The sequence below is a fragment of the Sinocyclocheilus grahami genome, unplaced genomic scaffold (genome assembly GCF_001515645.1).
Source record: "Sinocyclocheilus grahami isolate Dianchi unplaced genomic scaffold, SAMN03320097.WGS_v1.1 scaffold256.1, whole genome shotgun sequence".
Taxonomy (NCBI): Eukaryota; Metazoa; Chordata; class Actinopteri; order Cypriniformes; family Cyprinidae; genus Sinocyclocheilus; species Sinocyclocheilus grahami.
The window spans coordinates 340,206-351,526 of NW_015505435.1; positions in this window are offsets into that span (position 1 = coordinate 340,206).

Here is an 11,321-nt window from a genome sequence, read left to right on the forward strand (position 1 = left end):
TGAACTTCCTCAGCTGGCGAAGGAAGTACAACCTCTGCTGGGCCTTTTTCACAATGGAGTCAATGTGAGTGTCCCACTTCAGGTCCTGAGAGATTGTGGTGCCCAGGAACCTGAATGACTCCACTGCAGTCACAGTGCTGTCCATGATGGTGAGTGGGGTAGATGGTGAGTACTCCTATGTTTCTCAGTTTCTTAAATAACTCCTCTCTTTCTTTTGTATATACTGCACAATGTAGAAGTACATGCTCAATAGTCTCTGCTTCACTGCATGTAGTACATAATCCTGACTGATGTTTCCCTATTGTGAATAATGAATGATTTAAACCAGAATGTCCTATTCGAAGTCGAGTAATTATTATGTCTTCTTTTCTATTGTTAAAGCATACTCTCCCTTTGCCAACTTGTTTTTGGATATTATATAGGTGTCTGCCCTTTAAATCCTTGTCCCACATTTCCTGCCACTTTTTATTCATGTGTTCTTTAATTCTTCCTTTTATTTCTACTTTATTGCCGAGTCCTTCTGAGAAACTAATCACTACAAGATACTGCACAATGTAGAAGTACATGCTCAATAGTCTCTGCTTCACTGCTTATAGTACATAATGCTGCGTTCAAGTCCTCGTGGGACGTTCGTACTTACAAGTCGTAATTACGACGTCAGGTGCGTTCAAGTCAGTTTAGTCGGCACAAGATGGCGGTGTACCTTCTTTTAATAAACTACAAGAAAATACAACAGGGTCTGCATTTTTTTACTTGGATTCAGCTGCGTAACAAGAACATGACCAATTTAATTTTATAGGACAAACTATCAATTTAAACAAAAATTTACCATCAACTACAGACGTTGCATCCATCGATTCCACCATGTTTCTCATTGACACGCCCCTAACTCGGAAACTCGGGGCTTAAAGAAAATTTTGAGTTTCCCACTCGTAATAACGACTTTGTGGTGGCGTTCATGTGCGTTCAACTCGTAAATACGATCTATCCGACATGACTTGAACACACCATAATCCACTGCAACTGTGTATTGAACTTCCACTTTTCAAAGAACCACTAGGAATGCTGGGAGATGTAGTAAACGACATCCGGGAGAGTTCTGCTATCCATCTTTTTCTTGCAGTAAAAATGGGCGCGGCCATTTGTAGATTCTATGGGTCTGGCTTCCGGTCTCATCCATCCAGCTATTTTTAGCTGTACAAAACAGTTCGTTTTGCTGCTTGCATTTAAACTTTGTGTGTCTTACCATATTATTTTAACGTATGATCTTAATTATGAACACACTGGTTTGTAGTGCAAACAGTTTTACCGTTTATTGCATTTTGTTATTCTTCTCGTTATTTACCTATAGCGGCTAATGAAACGGAAGTCTCACCCATAGGCTAACTTTCGCGTTGAAGAAAAAGGTGGATAGGGGCAGCGTTTTCGCAATCTGCCTACCACGATTTTCATTAAAACAAACAAACAAATAGATAAATATTCTTCAATTTACCAACTGAAAACACATATATGCAAAAATACCACAGCTACCAGTGGTATACAATTTAAAAAAAATTATCTATGTATTATATTATACAAAACAACATTTATTATGTTGTAGCAAATCCAAAAAATAATTAGGATTTGTTCTCACAAATGCCAGCGTACTAAACTCCGGGTATTGAAGACTCTCGTCTACTGACATCCAGGAAAAAAGTTCATTTAAATTTGATGGTGAGCGTCAATGGGTTTTAAGTCTGGGCTCTGACTAGGCCAGGCAAGGACATTCACCTTCTTCTCCTTCAACCACTGTGTGGGCAGTTTTGCTGTGTGCTTTGTGTAAGAAATTATAGTCTGCCTCGACCAAACTTCCACTCCAAGTAGACTATTCTCCTTTCTCTACAAAGAGCTTAATTATCAGAGATAATTCTTTCCGATGTCAATAATATGTAAATAGTATCTCCTGAACGTTACTTTGTCACCTATAGTGTGGGAGCGGCAGTAGGCCATCAAGAACCATCTGCTGACCAAAAGGGTACTTGAATATAATTGCTAGGGATTCTAGATTATCCTATCACCTTAACATTTGGTTGTTTCCACCTGAAAGACTACCAAAGATGTGGGAACGGCAGGCTATTACTTTCATTGTTATCCGCAATTTACATTTAAGATGAAACTTCATTTACATGTCTAGCGGGAAGATGAACGTAATAGAGTATAAAATGTTTGAGCGTAGGATGCTCGAGGTTCATTCTGACTCCGTTGAACCCAAGGTACTACATGTACTTTGTCACTGCTATGCTGAAATAAACATCTTCATCGAGATCTTCAACGTCCTAATCACTTTTTCTTACATTTGGGTCATTGTCATGTTGGACTGTAAACCTTCTTCCCATTGACAACTTTCTGGCACAGGGCAGCAGATTTTCCTCAAGAATTTGATGGTATTTTGCCCCATCCATTTTCACTTCTATTCTGACAAGTGCTCCAGTCCCTGCTGTAGAGAAAGACCCCATAACAGGATATTACCACCTCCATGCTTTACTGCAGGAATGCTGTTATTTAGATGGTGAGCTGTATTAGATTTCCGCCAGACATATCGTTTGGTGTTGAGGTCAAATAATTTAATTTTGTCTCATCTGACCATGACACCTTTTCTATGTGGCCTCAGAATCTTCAAGGTGCATTTTGGCAAAGCGCGGTCATGATTGCATGTGGCCTTTCTTGAGGAGTGGCTTTTTCTTGCATACAAGCCAGATTTGTGGAGAATTTGTGATATTGTCACATGCACACAATGACCACTCTTTGTCATAAATTCCTGTAACTGCTTCAGAGTTGCTGTAGGCATCTTGGTCGCCTCTCTGACCAGTTTCCTCCGGCTCTTTCATCCAGTTTGGAGTGACGTCCTGATGCAGGGAGGGTATGTGTTGGACCAAATACCTTCCCCTTCTTAATAGACTTCACTGTGCTTCAAGGTATTGATAAAGCCTTTTAATTTTTTATTTAATTTTATTAATTTTTTTGTATCCATCTCCTGACTTGTGCCTGTCCACAACTTTATCCGGAGATCTTTTGACAGTGCCTTGCCACCTATAGTTGATTGTTTGCTTCAGTTGCACTACCGAGGACTGAAATGCTCCAGGAAAGCTCTTTTCATGCTGAGCTAATCAAAATGACGACAGCTGATCACGGTTGAAAGTCAAATGGCTTTGTGTGTGCCATTGAGAAGGTTATTAGCTACACCAAAGTCATTTTTAGGAGAGGGTTGATCCTTTTTCCAACTCGGAGGCTGCGTCCAAAACCGCATACTTCCCTACTATATAGTAGGCAAAAATCAGTAGGTGAAGAATAAGTATGTCCGAATCCATAGTATTCATAAAAGAGTAGGCGAGAATTACCTGCATTGTGTACTAATTCTCACGAGATTTGGACATATGTATACTTAAGTTGAATCCGAATTTGCCAGCTTACCTACTATATAGTAGTTGAAAACAGTAGATGAAGAGATTAGTTTGTCCGAAACCTCAGTATTCATAAAAAAAAATAGGCGAGAAATCCCCAGATGTCCTACCGATTTAGCCCAGATTCTGAAGTGCTCATCGATAGATACTTTTCTATCCCAGGAAGACACGGGAGAGGATACGTCATAATCGAACAGGGCAGAGAACAGCGATGAGGGAGTTTTCAAATGTCAGTATTATAAATCATAAACACGGTTCTGTCACGGTTGCACTACTGAGTGGAGTACGGAGCAAGACGAGGAGTACATCAATCCAGAGAAGTTTAATTACAATAAGGAAACAAGGAAAACTCACGAAGCACAGGTAGAGATGAACAATACCGGAAGCTGAAATAAAAACAGGGAACACTATTTAAACACATGACAAAACGAGGGGACGACTAGACACACTTGGGATCAATGGAAATAAATGGGGAACACCTGGAATTAAATCAACATAATCAGGACAGGAACAGGAAACTAACCAAATATGGGCAAGGAGGGCACATGGAGAGCAAAACACGGAACAAAACACGGAACAAAGTCTGACAGGTTCCTTGTGTTAAATTTGCATTTGTTGAACTACTGTAGAGTAAACAAACTATTTTCTAATTAGTTATTTGTATTATTTGTATAGTGCTTTATACAATACTGATTGTCAAAGCAGCTTTACAGTGTCAAACAAGAAAATAGTTGGTCAATGATGCAAGAAGACAATAACAAAGAGTAATTTTTTCCAGCTGAAGTCAGTTCATTGATGATTCAGTGATGTCATCATCCAGTTCAGCTCTTGTCCAATAGTGTCTGTGCAATCAGTCAAGTGTCCCCAACTAAGCAAGCCGACTACCTCATCAGCCACTACCTCAACGTGCAAATGTAGCATTGAGCACATAAATCACAGAGGAAACTTGAATCTTGTCTGGATGTTACAAGGACAGATGAGACACAGGTGTACTTATCCGGTGCAGTGTCTGATGAAAGAATGCTGCCATCAAAGGCTTTGAGTGAGTATACTACAGACATGAATAAAAACATCTTTTTAAATCTTAAGTTGTAATTTATTTTAATTATTGTAATTTCAAAGAGAGCTATTACAGCACTTTTCTTATTCTTGATTTATGTGCCTTTGCTGCAGATCTTTTGTGGTGGAGCAGGACCTGCAAGGCAAGGTGCCGGCGGCATTTGTGAAAAAAAGGGGGAAACCTGAATCAAAATTATAAAGATAATTTTGTTAGTTCTAATACAAAAATCAAATAACATTGTGCTGTTAAAATGACTGCTTTTGTATTGTGTTTGTGCATTTTTGTAGGATCTGAAATGTCCGCAGACTGTGAGCACTGAGGATGGAGAACTCCACAGCAGCATCCTGGAAATGATCTATGAGACCCTCCATCCCTCCACCTGCCCTTACTGCCTCATCTGGGCCAAATCTTGCTGTGGTCTCTTCATTCTCAGTGAGCTCAGAGCCAACGAGAGCATATAGAAAAAGACACCGAGGTGGTCAAGTTTGTCCTGCTGGTTTCTGTTCATACAATTGAGCCTGACTTTCAGAAGCTTCAATAGCATTATCAAACAATGCCATGAAGCTTTTATCCAAAGTGACTTACAGTGCTTTTACTACAGGGATCCCCAATCCGCTGGAGCAACCTGGAGAAACGAGCCTTGCTCAAGGACACAATAGTGTTTGCGAATCAGCAACCTTTTGCTTACCAGTTCAGTGGTTTTTAGCCCACTACAAAAGTAATAAAGCTACAACAAAAATTAGCATGTAATTGTAAACATGAAATGAAATTTGGCAAGAAATGGAAAGCTGACAACATGAATTGTAAAATGTTTTACTCCGTTTAAATATTTTACAGGTAGTCATGCTTATGGAGACTACTCTTAATTCAACGTTGTGTGGTTCAGGGGGGTGTCATCATGGTCTTTCTCATTATCTGGCTCAATGATGTTCCCATTGAGAAGACTGAGACTGCACGTAGCACGCAACAACCTCAGGCACGAAGGCAGGGCTTACCTTTAAGGCCTTGAAGAAAATAGAGCGCCAGAATGTTTTCAGCATTCCAAAGGCTCGCACTGCTTCACGCACAGGAGTGCTTGCTGTTGAAACAAGCTCCACAGGGTTCAGTAAGGCTCTTTCCCATCCATGATCAGATTCCAATCTGACTGCAGCAATGAAGGACATGATGGACGGCAAAGACAGGTGAAGGTGGGCACGGTGGTCAGCTGCTTCATCAAAATAAAGCCACAGAATTGGTAAACTCAGAACATATCATTGGTATTAATATGACAGTATCTGTAGTCAGTATTGATTAAAAATTGTAGGGGGAAATCCTGCCCATATACGCAGCTAGGAAAATAATGATAAAAGCACTGATGTTCATCTACTGAAGTGTCATTCTGGAATTGTGAATAAATTGAATAAAACAGCAAAATAATAAAAACAACAACAATAACATCTTCATCAAACAAAAAAATAAAGATAAAGTTTGATTTAATATGTACATACATTGCCAGTCAAAAGTTTGGACCCATTACTAACATGTTTTAAACAGCTTCTTAATAATCAACAAATCCTGAAAAAAGTATCACGGGTTATAAAATAAACATTAAGCACTGTTTCTAACATTGATAATAAATCAGCATATTGGAATGATTTATGTAGGATAATGTGACACTGAAGACTGGAGTAATGGCTGATGAAAATTCAGCTTTGATCACAGAAATATATTTTAAAATATAGTAAAATAGAAAACCGTTATTTTAAATTGTAATACTACTTCACAATATTATTGTTTTTTCTGTATTTTTGATCAAATAAACCCAGGTTTGATGAGCATAAGAGACTTTATTCAAAAACATTAAAAATAGTAATGTGTCCAAACTTTTGTACTGTATAAGTAAAAATATGCAGCTTTTGTAATTTATTTTATTGATGAACTAAAGACCAGACAGATTATTCAAGACAACTGAGCATGTTCATTATTACTAATGGTGAAAATTCAGTAGAAGATCAAGTCACAAGCATGCGATAGTCAACTTGTGTCTCAGGAGTCTTGAATATTCTGAAGGAACGGATATCTAGAGTGCAGCTCTTTCTTTAATTTTTTAATTAATTTATTTATTATTGGAACAAATAAGTATCTCTACATGTTTCTACAGACATACAGGGAGGGATTACTTTAAAAGAGACACATTGATATACCAGATATAATGTAGAAGAAAATAAACAAATAAATACATAAAACAGATAATAAGAAAATAAAAGAAAATAAATATTAACAACAATGGGCTCTAACATGAATTTTGCCTGGGGCCTCCTAATGTCTAGAACCGGCCCTGAACTGGATGCAAAAGTATTTATAATATCAGTCTGCAAAGTCTGACTTGTGAAGCATTGGAACCATAAACCATACTGTGTTTATTAATTTAGGCCAGAGGCAAACTGGCCCTCTGACAGAGCCCCCAAGGTTTTTTCTTCATTACTGGCACCTGATGGAGTTTTGGTTCCTTGCCACTGTCACCTTGCTCAGTTGAAGTTTAAAAGGTGGGGTTTAAACGTTTTACTAATGCAGTATACTCTTCTTGTCACAGAGTCACCAGCAATGCTAGATCCTTCAGCTCCACCCACTCGTTCACAATCCCCAGAATTCTGATGAGCTTTACCTGTCTGCACTCATCAAGCAGAGTATAAAGCCCATCACCACCTCAGTGTCTGGTCTTGTTGTTCACTAGTGTGCTTCAACTTACCTGGCTACTTACCTGTTTTACCTATCTGATCGTTGAATCGGTCTCAATCGTCTGTCATCATCATCTGCTATTGTCTCAGCCTCACCCCACAAAGAAACCACCAGTTACTGCTCAGCTAAGTCTCAAATCAACTTACCTGCACCTCTCTCTCACCTGTGATCATCACATGCTCCTCTCCCTGAGTCTTAATAAAACTCTGTGTGACCGTCATTTACCTGTGTTGTCTCTTTCTGTTTGCTGACACTTCTCACTATATAAAGAGTAAAAAAAAAATAGTTTTGGTCTTCTCGGGCTTTGAATGAAGATTAGCACTCTGTTCAGTATTTTCTTTGCATACTTGTAGGACTTAAGCTGGTCAAAGTGTTTTCTCTATTTTCCCCATTCTTCACTTCTTCAAAATATTGCACAACAGTGGAACTGAAGAACTCACCACAGAGGTACTTGAGGTTTGCACAGCTTTATAGCTTTCAGTCAATGCTGTCACATTCTTAAAATGACACCACTGAGTTGTGAAGTCACAGTGACCGACAGCACATGCTGAAAGCACAAGATTTGGTGTCAAGATCAGTAAGACCCATATTTTCCAGCCTCTGTTCGAAATCAACTGCTGAATTTTGTGACACAAATTTGAACCAACGTCAACCAGCCTGGGAGGCAAGGATGTTAACAAGGATGCTAAAGATCACAGCCTCAAGCATCAGTCACTAGCACGCCTCTTCAGGGCAGGAGAGTGAAGTTCACCTGCAGAGCTCTTATCAGCTAGTCTCTGCCCCCCACAAAAACATCACTCTATCTGGGTCACCAATGTATCTCGTTTGTCTCTGAACACTGTTACTAGTCAAAGTTCATTTATAACTCATGGCATCTGCAGGCATTTTGTTCCATTGATGTTTTTTTCATATAATTTTCATGTTGCAATGTTTGTCACTTATTTACATATGCTCTGCGCACATTGGGAAGAGTATGTGCTAGATGTTATTGTGCTCCGTGAGCTTGCTAAGCATTATATAATGTAATAATGTTCCTTAATGTTATTAATGTTAAACACAATGTTCGATGCTCTAAACCAGGGCTGCCCAAACTCGGTCCTGGAGGGCCGGTGTCCTGCAGAGTTTAGCTCCAACTTGCCTCAACACACCTGCCTTTAAGTTTCTAGTATGCTTAAAAGAGCTTGATTAGCTGGTTCAGGTGTGTTTAATTGGGGTTGGAGCTAAACTCTTCAGGACACCGGCCCTCCAGGACCGAGTTTGGGCAGCCCTGCTCTAAACCAGTGGTTCCCAACCCTGGTCCTGGAGGCACCCCAACACTGCACATGTTGCATGTCTCCTTTTTCTGACACACCAATTTCAGGTGTTGGAGTATCTACTAATGAGCTGATGACCTGAATCAGGTGTGTTTGATTAAGGACACATGCAAAATGTGCAGTGATGGGGTGCCTCCAGGACCAGGGGTTGGGAACCACTGCTCTAAACAACTGTAGATGGTCTAAAGGAGAATTTAATTGTAGATGGTCTAAAGGAGAATTTAATTATAGGTCTTGTCTTGATGTCTGTTGTTCTTGTATGCTGAAGTCATATTCAACAGCACTTCTGTCTCATCGGAAGATTAACAAGACAAACTTAGATTGTTCTCACTATTGAATGGCCTTTGCCAGACGAAACTGAGTTAGCAATGTCAGTGCTTATACTTATTACATTTTGACACAGAGCTCTGTCTGCATCGCAGAGATGGTTACTGTACTAGTCATTATATATGATAACAGTAGTCATCACTGCTGTGGCTGTCATCATCATGGAGGAGAAGGGGAAAAAATAAGAACAATGAGAAGCACAGGACACATTTTCCTATGCATTGGCACACTGATCAGAATTATGAATTAATTACAATATTACACTTAGATTGTCAAATTTGCTAATAATTTGTAAAATATTTGATAAACGTGAACTGTGGTGATAAATGTGAAATTGTGGCCAACCAGTAGATTCACAACTCAGGTGGAAGATCTGAGAAATGTATTCCAAATATGGTTTGTAATTCGACTTTAAAATAAATTCAGAAAAAAAATATCCCAACAAAAAATGAATGCTGAAATGTTTTGTGTTCACCATACATGGTTGAAATTATTAGGCCTATAATAGCACTGCATTTTTAGTCCATGTTAAACGTTTTTTGTCGCAAGATGGCGCTAAATAGTTGGACCTTACTAGTCAAAAAAGCTTATAAATTGGTCAAATCATATTATATAAATCATATAAATCGGTTTATATATAAATCTAGTGATTTGCAAAGGTTTCTGTTTAGGGTTATGATCAGGGGCAGCGGTCAGGTTTGGAAAATATAGAAAATATCATGAACCTGATACAAAGTCTATGGAGATATCGTCACTAACATAGTAAAACAAATATTTATTAGACACCAACATTTTCCTCACATTGGTCGTGCTTTTTTTGTTGTTGTTGCTTACATATAAAGCATGCATTGGTACAGATGGTGAAATCATCTGCATAAGATATTTTCCTCCGTAGATGACGCCAGAGGTGAATTAATACATATGCGCAAACCTCTACTTAGTAAAGATGTATCTACACAGACATAAATAGGGTTACTTATTTATTGGTAACATGGTAAAATATTTCCTTTTTCAATTTCCATTTAAATGTCCCGCTTTTAGAATGTTTAATAACCTAGTGATTAAAAAGATCATTTCCTTTGCACACCCCAAAGACAGAATTAGATGACACTGGGATTCAACAAGATACGTTATCAGCTAATGCTTTATGCCCAGATTCAGAAAACCTTTCAAAAAACCTCTGTATGCTATATGAAGTCAAAGCAATTGTTATCAATCAGCCAGTCAATCTTCTCATAGTTTGTATAGCCTATGCTGATGCTTGATCATATTTTGCTAAACTGCTGCGATGCTGACATTTATCAAAATGTTCTAGCACCACATATTACATACTTATTATCCTCATACTTATTATCTGTTGGGCTTGTTTGGTTGTGTTGTCCAGCCACTTTTGCAAGGGCTCTGTGTTAACCTATCGATCTGATGTGAACAGCTATGAGCACCTAAGTTTTTATGTGAAAACTTGTTATTTGTTATAATTGTTTAAATATATGTATGTTTGTATGTATGTATGTTTTTTCTATGTCAATCACTTTGAGCAGGCCCAAAGAGCAGACTGTGGGTTCCTGAGTGTTTAGAAGGTCTGTATGTCCCTCTAAAGCTGCTCATAGCTGTTCACATCAGACAGATGGTGATCACCACTAACAGACTTTTTTAGTGATCTCACTATTTAAAATAATCTGATGCAATGTTAGTCTAATAGCTTAGCCATGATACTGTCTCCCTTTTCATTACTACTGTTATTGACCGGGGTCAGATCAGGGTAAGTGTGAGTGTGTACTGGTTTGACTATACTTGTGAAACCTGTTGAACACCACTAGAGAGCCAGGTCTCACTAGTTAAAAAGGTTTATAAATTGGTTTATAAAAATTAAATCATGTTTGTATTTAAGTCTACATTTCTATGAGGATTATGTTTAAGGGTAGGGGTCAGGTTAGGCTTTTGGATATAATATGATATGAAAACAAGGAAGTTTATGAGGTGTCCTCACTGATATTGTGAAACAAACATAAATGTGTGTGTGTGCGTTAGCCATAGTAGGAAAATGTAACAATCAGAAATGAAGGTCTTTTGCAGGTGTGAACTAAGCTAATAAAGAGAAAATTACTCCACACAGATGTTAATTATGCATACACACTGGTGTCACAAAATGTGCTTTGGCTCACATATGTTTTTTTTTTTATAATAATGGTCACTTTATTTTAATGTAACTACAAACCTAACCCTGAGCATAAACAATCCACTAAAATAAAATATGTTGCATTAATTAAAGTTTATAATTATCTGTGTTTATAATCAGCTGTGTATAAAATGTCAGCTAGATAAGATAGCTAAGTAATCATGCATGTGTGTGTGTGTGTGTGTGTGTGTGTGTGTGTGAACATGTTAATGGTCGAGGGTAGTCACCAGAGGCAAGACTTAGCCTTTCAACAAGCAACAGCTGTCTCCATATTGAACCACACA